A 10,474-nucleotide genomic window follows, 5' to 3' on the forward strand; every position below is an offset into this window, starting at 1 on the left:
ATCCACTATAATCAAACAACTTTGATTACAGACTCCAACATGATTTAACTTTAAATCATAAGGCTTGCAATACCTCACTCTGCTACAAATTCCTCAAGACAACTTTGTCTTACTCTTCACTCAGTCGACTAGCTCTAGCCAATCATTTTTAGGCAATTCTATCAAAGCAACCAATTGAAACAAAGAGAAAAATTTTACTCACAAACACTGGAGTAAATCAGTTTTTAGAACGTGACTCAAGATAAGCAAAACTAAAGAACAAGAGAATTTCTAGATCTCGAGCACAAGAGCTTTTGCTGCCTTTTGATAGAGATTGCAAAAACTGTTTCTCAAATTTAATTCCTTTTGCTTATGTAGATGTGTGAAAATTTTAGTAGAAATTTAATTGGATCAGGTGTCCATTATTGTACACTGTGCACTTGCACAATAATTATGCTATAGGAAAAAATTATGTAGTGCTACAGGACAAAACTGTGCAGAGTACGACAATGTACAACTATCTTTCAGCATTTCTCAGTAATACATATAACGGACCTGGTCCCTGAGATATTACGTAGTCATCATCAAAACATAGAACAACAACTTTTCTCTTTTTAATGATGACAAACTATATTCATAAAGAGCATTCAAATTCCCCCTTACTCCAACACTTCCCTTTCTCCCCTAATCCAACACTTTACTTTCAGCTAATCATCCCCTTATCAACTGCACTCCCTATTATAATCTACCTCAATGACTCATCTTCCCCCTTTTGGCATCATAAAAAAAGTAAAGACAGTAGATCAAGTTAATTAAAATACACCATAGGTTAACACATGCCCACTAGGCAACATTAACATGAATGAACTGACCCGACCCGACCTGGGATTTTGTCATAATAGGCGTTCCGATTTCGATCAGAACCGGAGACCACCCCCATTACCCAACACAACCTCCAGCCGCCTGCCCTGAGTCGGATGAATTTTGAACATATAATAAGATTGCGTAACTGTACAAATCTAGACTTTGGATGGGTCTATAATCAAGACCAATCCAATCGAGTCCAACTGTCCGAAACCCAACCAATAACCAATTACCAAACAAAAATCATAAACCAAAACCGAATCAATGACCAAATCCAGTTCCATAACATAACATAAAAGGATGGAACAGTGAGAAATTTAGTCAATCGGTATCAACCCTAATACCAATGCAAATGTTAAGGCTGACACCACTATCGATCCCGCCTATACGAACCCATAGTAGTTCCATAAAAGCCTCCAACCAAAAGAAAATCAATATTCAATTGGGACATGCCCCCAACCATAGCCGAAATCAATATCCATAAAATAATCAAAGTATGTATAAACATCCATGAAAGAAATATGAGTCTTTCGAAATATAAAAGTTTCCCACTTCAATCCAATAGCTGATCCAGAAGCCGAACACTAAGCAAGAGGAGTAGAATGACTGGTTCCTGTATCGTGTGGGGATACAACCACCCGAAGACGGGTTAACGAGTGAACGTTATCAAGAAACTCAGGATAAGGATAAAATAATGTCATCCAGTAAAACCAAGTAAACCGACCATATGCATACAAATCATACATATATATAACCATGCCGGGAAAGGAACCTAGGTTTAGCATGCATTTAAAATCATTAACTGGGTATGTGTCACTTAACCATTCTAAAACCATCCATGGTCTATATGGGTTTAGTGTAACCCCCTGAACGAGTCCCGATGTCTGTAGCCATATGAATCGGAAATACCATAATTGTAGGGAATTTCCAAGTACCCTTCGCTCTCCATGATACATATGTACAGTGTACTTAGAGGATTCCCATGTACCTCATAGTATCATATATGGTTGCTATGACCTCCCCTCATGTTGGCAAACATGAGTTTCAGTGTTCATCCATTGAACTCACACCTTCACGGTTAGCTATCACACCCCGCCATTATTTCTCAATTAAAACTATTTCCATCCAACCAAACCAGTAGACCTTTATTATTAACCAAGGATATAAGTAGGGGTATCATCATACAGACTATAACTTGGAAGTAATGTCCTTAGACAACTTTTTTATGTAGAGAGATTCCCATGTACCCCTAGTCAACATTATCAAGTTAAATTGGTGGAATCCCGTGTACCTCACAAGTGTTTCATTATCAAGTTTTCTTGGGGGAATCCCATGTACCCCACAAGTAAGCTTAATTAGACCAACCACGACTACCAAAACCTTACCATTTAACCATTCCAAAACCATTTAAATCATTTAGGGTTCCATTACCAAACCATACCATGTAATAGTTCCATTAAAAGTTCAACAAGATAGTAAAAGCATTCTCAAAGTCATTTTATCAAACATGTTGGGGGCATAGTATTTTCAAAACCAAGTCCAATTACCCATAAACCATTCACATGCAACCAATTATCCAAACTACCATTAAAGCATGTAAAAACATAATTAAAACATGAAAAAACCATAACAAAACATTGAATACCAAAAAACCCAACACATATTTGGAAACCCCAAACCATACAATAATCATGACATGAAAACATTGTATAAAACATGCCTTTAGTTGGAACTAATAATGACGGGGAAGTATCTTTCCTTAGATTAGAAGGTGATGGAGAGAATTTACCCAAACAAGCCCCAAATTGCTCCTTTAGATGAAACCCTAGCCTTCCTTTAAGAGAGTTTCTAAGTGTTTAATGATAGAAAAATAGGGTAAATAATGTCCCAAGTGAGTTATAAGTCATGGGGTCCCAAGGAGTTATAAGGGAAAATGTCCAGATTACCCCTAACTTAAACTGTATAAAATCCCGCCGGAGGATACGACTCCACCATAACAGTCGTACCCTCCAATACGAGTGGTACCCACTACCCATACCTTAGACCTCTTCCTTGGACCCAACGCTCTCCACCATACGAATTACCCAAACCAAGTCGTATCCAACCATACGATTAGTACCCCTAAACCATATCCTTGACAGAATAGAATCAAGGAAAGTTTAAACATTGTCCACCGTACGAGTTGAGGGTATAAATCGTACCCTAGATCACGACCCATGGTAAGCCAATCGTACTCAAATCCAAGTTATTTTATTAAGTCTCAGCTAAGTGAAGGAAAAATCCTAACCATATGACTTGTCAACCACTATTCGACTCACACCTACCTAAGTCGTATCCATTCTAGAAACGAATCCAACCCACCAACCAACACTGGTCAGCATACGACCAAGGTATACCACTCGTACCCCAATATACGATTGGTACCTACAAGTCATATCTGGTCCAGAAACTAGAAATCTAGGAAATTTTCTAAGGGTCAAAACCTAGGATATATCAGTCTCCCCCACTAGGATCATTCATCCCCAAATAACGGATAAGGTAGTACATGCACGACTTACACCCTTAGATGTCTCTACTCCTACCTTTAAGACAGAAAACAAAGAAGCAAGAAAATCAACCTTTCCTTTAACAAACTCAGAAAATAAAGATGTGTTCAAGAACACATACCTTCTGCAGAAAACAAATGCGGATATTTGGACTTCATGTCCTCTTCCACTTCCCATGTAGCCTTCTCCACCTTGTGGTTCTGCGATAAAACCTTAACCGAGGCCATATCCTTGGTCTGTAACCTATGAACCCGTTGATCCAATATCTCAACCGGGACCTCTTTATAAGCCAGAGAATTCGAGATTCCCAAAACTTCCAAAGGAACCACTGAAGAAGGATCACCAAGACACTTCCTCAACATAGAGACATGAAATACCAGATGAGTAGAGTTCAAACTAGAAGGCAACTCTAATTCATACGCCATATTACCAACCCTCCGTAAAACTACATAAGGACCAATATACTGGGGACTGAGCTTCCTTTTTTTACCAAACCGCATCACTCTCTTCATGGGAGATACCTTTAGGAACACCTTATCCCCAACCTCAAATTCCAAGTCTCTACGCCTTACATTCGCATAGAACTTTTGGCGACTTTGGGCAGCCTTAAGCCTATCCCGAATCACCTTTACCTTTTTCGTATCCTTATAAACCAAGTCTGGACTAAACATATCCGCCTCACCAACCTTGAACCACCCAATAGGAGATCTACACCTCCTACCATAAAATACCTCAAAAGGCGTTATTTCAATACTAGAATGATAGCTATTGTTGTAAGCAAACTCTAGCAAAGGTAGATGCTCAGCCCAATTGCCACCATAATCAATCACACATGTGTGAAGTATATCCTTCAATGTCTGAGTAGCCCTTTCTGCTTGTCCATCCATCTACGGATGGCAAACAGTACTCAGACTAACCTTAATCCCCAATCCCTTCTGAAAAGACCATCAGAAGTGAGATGAAAACTATACAGCACAATCAGATATAATCGAATAAGCATTTATAGGTTGTCCTATATGTCCATAGTGCATTATCCAGCTTAATCGACCAATCCTTACGCTGACCATTAACTGTCTTTTGCAGAATTTGCTTGATTTCTTTGTTAGATACTTTCACTTGGCCACTAGTCTGTGGATGATATGAAGTGGCCACCTTTGCCAACAAGTTCATGAACTAATGATTCACAAAATGCATGCCAAAATAAGAGAATATATTCTTCTTGATAAATTTTATCACCACCCTAGCATCATTAGTGGGGAGAGCTACAGCCTATACCTACTTGGACACATAATCTACAGCCACCAAAATATATAGATTATCATTTGATGGTGGAAATGGGCCTATAAAATCGATCCCCCATGTATTAAAAATCTCAACTTTAAGGATATTATTCAGGGGCATTTCATGGCGCCTCGAGATAGTACCTATTCTCTGGAATTGTCACATTATCTCACATAAGCTATAGCATGTCTGAACAATGTAGGCCAAAAGAAACCAAATTATAATATCTTTCTTGTTGTCCGTTCATCTCCATGATGACCTCCATAAGGTGATGAATGGAAACTTTCCAGCACCTATTTAGATTCAGCTTTTGAAATACATCTTCTCATAATTCTATCAGCACCTTATTTGAACAGATAAGGCTCATCCCATATGTATGAGCGGGAATCACAAAACAACTTCTTCATTTGTTGACTTGAGGCATATGGAGGATAAATACCACTAACCAACAAATTCACTATATCAACGGTTCATCTGAGAATTTCTCTCGAATACATAATGTATCATCAACATAAGTATGACTTTCAAGCCTTGGTAAGTGGTCAACCACTTGATTTTCAACTTTTTTTCTATTACGAACCTCCAAGTCGAATTCTTAGAGCAAAAGAATCCATCTGATTAACCATAACTTTGTATCTTTCTTGTTGAACAAATACCAGCTAGCAGTATAATCCTTAAGGACAATCACCTTCGTACCCATCAAATATGCTTTGAACTTGTCAAATGCATAAATAAGAGCCAATATCTCTTTCTCTGTGATTGTGTAATTGATCTGGGTCGCATCTAACTTTTTACTTGCATAGTAGATAGAGTGAAATACCTTATCTTTGCGCTACCCTAGTATTACTCTAACAGCCACGTCACTTGCATCACATATCAGCTCAAACGGTAGTTCCCAATCAGTTGCAATCAAGATGGGTTCTTTTGTCAATATTCCTTTCAAATTCTTTCTGACACTCGACCCTAAATTCGAACTTTACCTCTTTCTCCAGCATCTTGCACATGGAACTTGTTATATTTGAGAAGTCTTTGATAAAGAGTTTGTAAAACCCACCATGTCTGAGGAAGCTTCTCACACCTTTCACTGATACTGGGTATAGTAGCTTTTCAATGATCTCCACTTTAGATCTATCCACTTCTACTCCTTTTTGTGACACCTTATGACCAAGGACAATACCCTCTTTGACCAAAAAGTGGCATTTCTCCTAGTCTAATACGAGGTTAGTCTCTTCACACTGAGCCAATGCCCTGTCTAAGTTCTGCAAGCACACATCAAACGAGTTAGCAAAAATGAAAATCCATAAATACCTCAATAAAATCCTCCACTATATCATAGAAGATAGCCATCATGCATCTTCGGAAAGTCGTTAATGTATTGCATAGACCAAAGGGCATATGTCTGAATATATGGTGCCATAGGGACAAGTGAAGGTTGTTTTCACCTGATCTTCTGGCACTATGGCTATCTTATTATAACCTAAATACCTATCCAGAAAGTAGTAATAGTTCTATCCCGCTAGCTTGTCAAGCATTTGATCAATAAAAGGAATGAGATAGTGATGCTTCTGAGTGGCATCATTCAGTTTCCTATAATCTATACAGACTCTCCACCCAGGAACTATACAAGTTAGAATCAACTCATTATTTTCATTAGTCATAACAGTCATCCCTCCTTTCTTTGGAACACATTGCACAAGACTGACCCATTTACTATCATAGATGTGATAAACTATCCCAGCATTAAGCCACTTGATGACTTCTTTTTTGACTACTTCTTTCATCATAGGATTCAGTCTTTGTTGGTGTTTTACACTTTCTTTATATCCCTCATCTATAAATATTTTATGCAAATAGAAAGAAGGATTGATTCCTTGAATATCCGATATTTGCAATCCAATTACTTTCTTCCTTTTTCTGGCACTTTTAATGCCTCTTTCACCTGCAGATCAGATAAACCTATAGACAGAATTACAGGCAAAGTATCATCATTACTAAAGAAAGCATATTTCAGATGAGAGGGTAGAGCCTTGAGTTCTAGCTTTGGTGCTTCTTCAATAGATGCCTTAGGAAATGGACCAATAGGTATATTCAAAGGCTCAAATTCGGTCTTTCTAGTAATAATGCTTGCCACATCCAAAATTTATACCATTTCATCTACTTCAACATCACAAAAAGATCATACCCCACCAATGCTTACTCCAAGGGATCCTTAGATGTGATACAGTGAAAGTCAGACTCAAGAACCATGACTGTGATAATGGATAGTTGTTCATATACTGTAGGAAATTTGATTGACTTATACACATCGAACATCCCAACCTTAAATGAGCACGCATGGTCAACTATCTTGCAGCTACATCAATCAATAAATATCTGATCGCTACAAAAGGACGTCACAAAACAAATGGAACTTCTGGATCAACAATAAAATCAAGAATAATGAAATCCACAAGGAATATGAGTGACCTCACTTGTACCAATACGTGTTCAATAATTTCATTTGGTGTCGCAAGGGAATGATCAGCTAACTGCAACACAACTATGGTGAGTGTCAGGCTGCTTAACCCCATCTTTTTTAATAATGATGTAGGCATAAGATTTTTGTTCACCCCAAGTTCACATAGACCTCGAGTGCTTATTGATTGCCCGATTGTAATTTGAATGGTGACACTCTCTGGATCTTTCAGCTTTATGGGTGACCTATCTATTTTGAATTCATGATGTGCACTCTTCAGTAAGTGCCACAGCAGTATATTCAGTCAACTAGTTCTTGTTGGCCACGATGTACTTTATGTACTTAGCATACTTCAAAATACTCTACAAAACATCAACGAGAGAAAGATTAATGTGAAACTGTTTTAACACATCAATAAACTTCTTGTATCAAACTTTCTCTTGGTGTTTCCTCATTCCTTGTGGGAAAATTCCACTTTGGTTTCCTTTCTTTTAACTTTATCTTCCGCAAAATTCTCATTATCCTTTGCCTTTTTATCATTAGTAGCCTTGTGATTCACTTGCTTAGGTTCTAACTCCTTCAACTGAAGCCCATTCTGAGTAGTGACTGCATTCACCTATTTTGGATTTGGCTTGGTAATACTTGGCAAACCTTCCTAAGGCCTATTGTTTTAGGCCCCTGCAATCTGACCCATTTAAACCTCCAACTTTTTTGTAATCATCTGCTGGTTCTTCACATCTACTACCAACAGTGCTTGAGTATCCATAATCTGCTTCAACATCTCTTCAATATTGCTAGATTGAGTGGTGGCTTGATTCCCTGGAACATGCTACTGCTGATTCTGATTTACTGGCCTCCGGTATTGATTCACATTTTGTGCCTGATTACCTCATGAAAAATTAGAATGATTCCGCCAGTCAGGATTGTAAGTATTTCCAAAGTTATGATGTCCTTGATTATTAGCATTTCCTACATAATTAACAAACTCTAGATTAGCAGCATAAGCATCCGCTACATGATCACTATTTTCGCAAACCTCGCACCAAGTCTGAGCTTGAAGAACTACATTTGCTGTTGCTAGTGTGGACTGTGTGATCCCTAGATTCAAATTATTGAACTGTATAGTTAGCTAATTTTGTAATACAACAATCTGTGTTGATATAGCAGTAAACTGATCAACCTCCAACACACCTGCAACCTTCTTTGGAGCACTCCTTATTGAATCAACATGCCACTCATGATTCCTCTGAGAAATTTGATTCAGTAGTGTGTATAATTCATCATACATTTTCTCTAGTGCCTGCCCACCTGCTGCGAATATAAGAGAATCTTGGTGTTTGGCTCAAGGCCCTCAATGAAAGTATATACCAACACATCATTAGTCTGATAATGATGAGGGTAATTTTTTATCATAGCCTTAAATCTTTATCAAGCTTTTTAAAGATTCTCTCCATCTTTCTGCCTAAAGCTTAGAATCTCACTTCTCAAATGTGTTGTCTTCCCATATGGAAAGAATCAAATAAGGAATTTCCAAAGCAAGATTATCCCAGAAAGTGATGGAGTTTGGTAGTTCAACATGTAACCACCTCATCGCTTCCCCCAATAGAGAAAAGGGAAAGAGAGTCAATCTGACATAATCAGTAGATACCCCAGTAGGAATATAGGTATTACTGATCTCAAGGAAGTTCGGTACGTATTGGTATGGATCCTCGTGAGATAAACCTTTGAACTGCCCGCTTATGTGGAAGAGTTGCACCATATTCTGCTTTTATTCAAACCAATCACCCACATCTGTCCTGCGGATGCTATTAGTAACATTGTTCGTAAGTGGGATTGACACTTCACGAATAGGCCTAGCTTCTGCTCTATTTGCAGGAACAGCTGGAGCCACTGAAACAACAAGATTAGGATTCACCTGATCTCCAATTTGAATTTGTTGAATTGGGTATTAAAGTGATGCTGCTCTTCGCCTTTGATGAAATGTCCGTTTAGGTTCCGAATAAGGCTCAATTAATTCTTTTTTTCTTTCCAGTCCGATACGTCACTTTTCCTATAAAATTTAGCCGCTAAGATCAAGTTGTTAACACTTAAATTTATTATCAAAAGGAAAATTTTTAAAAATTACTAATTATTCGAGTTTCCAGCACCGGCGCCAAAAACTTATTGCAGTCTATTGCACACACAAGAGCACGTGATCGTACAAGAAATATAGTGACTCAAAAAAATTGGATATCAAACCCACGAGGACTGCTTGATTAGTAATTTACTTTAACCTTAGTTTCGACAATAATGTATTCAAGTGTTCAGAGGGTCAAATTTATTTTAACAATTAAATGAATAATTTAAAAGTAAGTAAATAATAAAGTGTGTCAATTGCAACGTAAGCTAGGTTGTAAACAATACAAGAGAGAATTCCAGGATTGAGAGAGAATTCCAGGGTTGAAATACTCTTAACAATCATGTAAATCTTTATCCTTATCATAATTGTGTTGGTTATCGAGTTGTTGATTTGCAGGGTTAAGAATACGATCATGGTTTTTCGAGCCTCTAATCTTCTACCTAAAAGGACATCACAACTACATCATTGAGCGGGGATGCGATGATCCATTTTAGATGCTTTAAGTTATATTTTTGTAATTAAATCAAAGGCAACTAGGTATATTTTTATCCTAAACGCTACTTCAAATCCTTTGTTATGTAGAAGAATGAGAACTTTCTCCTTAATTCCTTCGATCTATCCTAATGTTACTCCTTTCGGGATCACAAGAGAATTAAATGTGTATTTAAAGGGTGGTCATGCATTAGAATAGTAAAAAACAAGAGATTAAGAACAACCCATGCGATAAGTCAACATTCAATCACTCTTATAATATCAAAATATAATCATGTTCTTAGACTCAACCCTAGAACAAGAGTGTTTAGTCACTCATGTTCAAAATTAACATCAAAGAAATATAATTAATCGTACCAAAATCAATGTTGAAAGATGAAAAATGAAAGAACCCTAATAATACTCTCGTAATTATTTTCACCTTGCTTTTCTGTGTGCCAAAATAATCTCAAATTGTATTAAGTGTCCCTTTTATAGTAGGGCAAGATACACGAGAATAAGCCTTCACTGTGCGAAAGACCTTATCTGGTGACTAAGGTTCGTGACACGCAAGTATCGCGGATGCATACTGGAAAGTATTTGCAATATTTACCAGCTTCTGTGCCATGGAGGCTATTGCGGACACTAAGATCCGTGGCATGGGGCTATCACGTACCTTCACTGAAAATTGTCATTTAACTTTAACTCATCAACGTGCCACAGAGCCTAACGCGGAGGATAAGGTCCGTGGCACGGAGG

The 10,474-nt window shown here is 37.7% G+C and overlaps 1 non-coding gene across 1 annotated transcript; it reads left to right on the forward strand.

Annotated features, from left to right (window-relative positions):
* Positions 1-8,509: 8,509 nt before the first annotated feature.
* Positions 8,510-8,616, forward strand: LOC124889039. Its single transcript, XR_007047657.1, has one exon. It is a non-coding gene; the product is annotated as a small nucleolar RNA R71 (small nucleolar RNA).
* Positions 8,617-10,474: the final 1,858 nt, after the last annotated feature.

Source organism: Capsicum annuum, chromosome 11 (assembly GCF_002878395.1).
Source record: "Capsicum annuum cultivar UCD-10X-F1 chromosome 11, UCD10Xv1.1, whole genome shotgun sequence".
Classification (NCBI taxonomy): domain Eukaryota; kingdom Viridiplantae; phylum Streptophyta; class Magnoliopsida; order Solanales; family Solanaceae; genus Capsicum; species Capsicum annuum.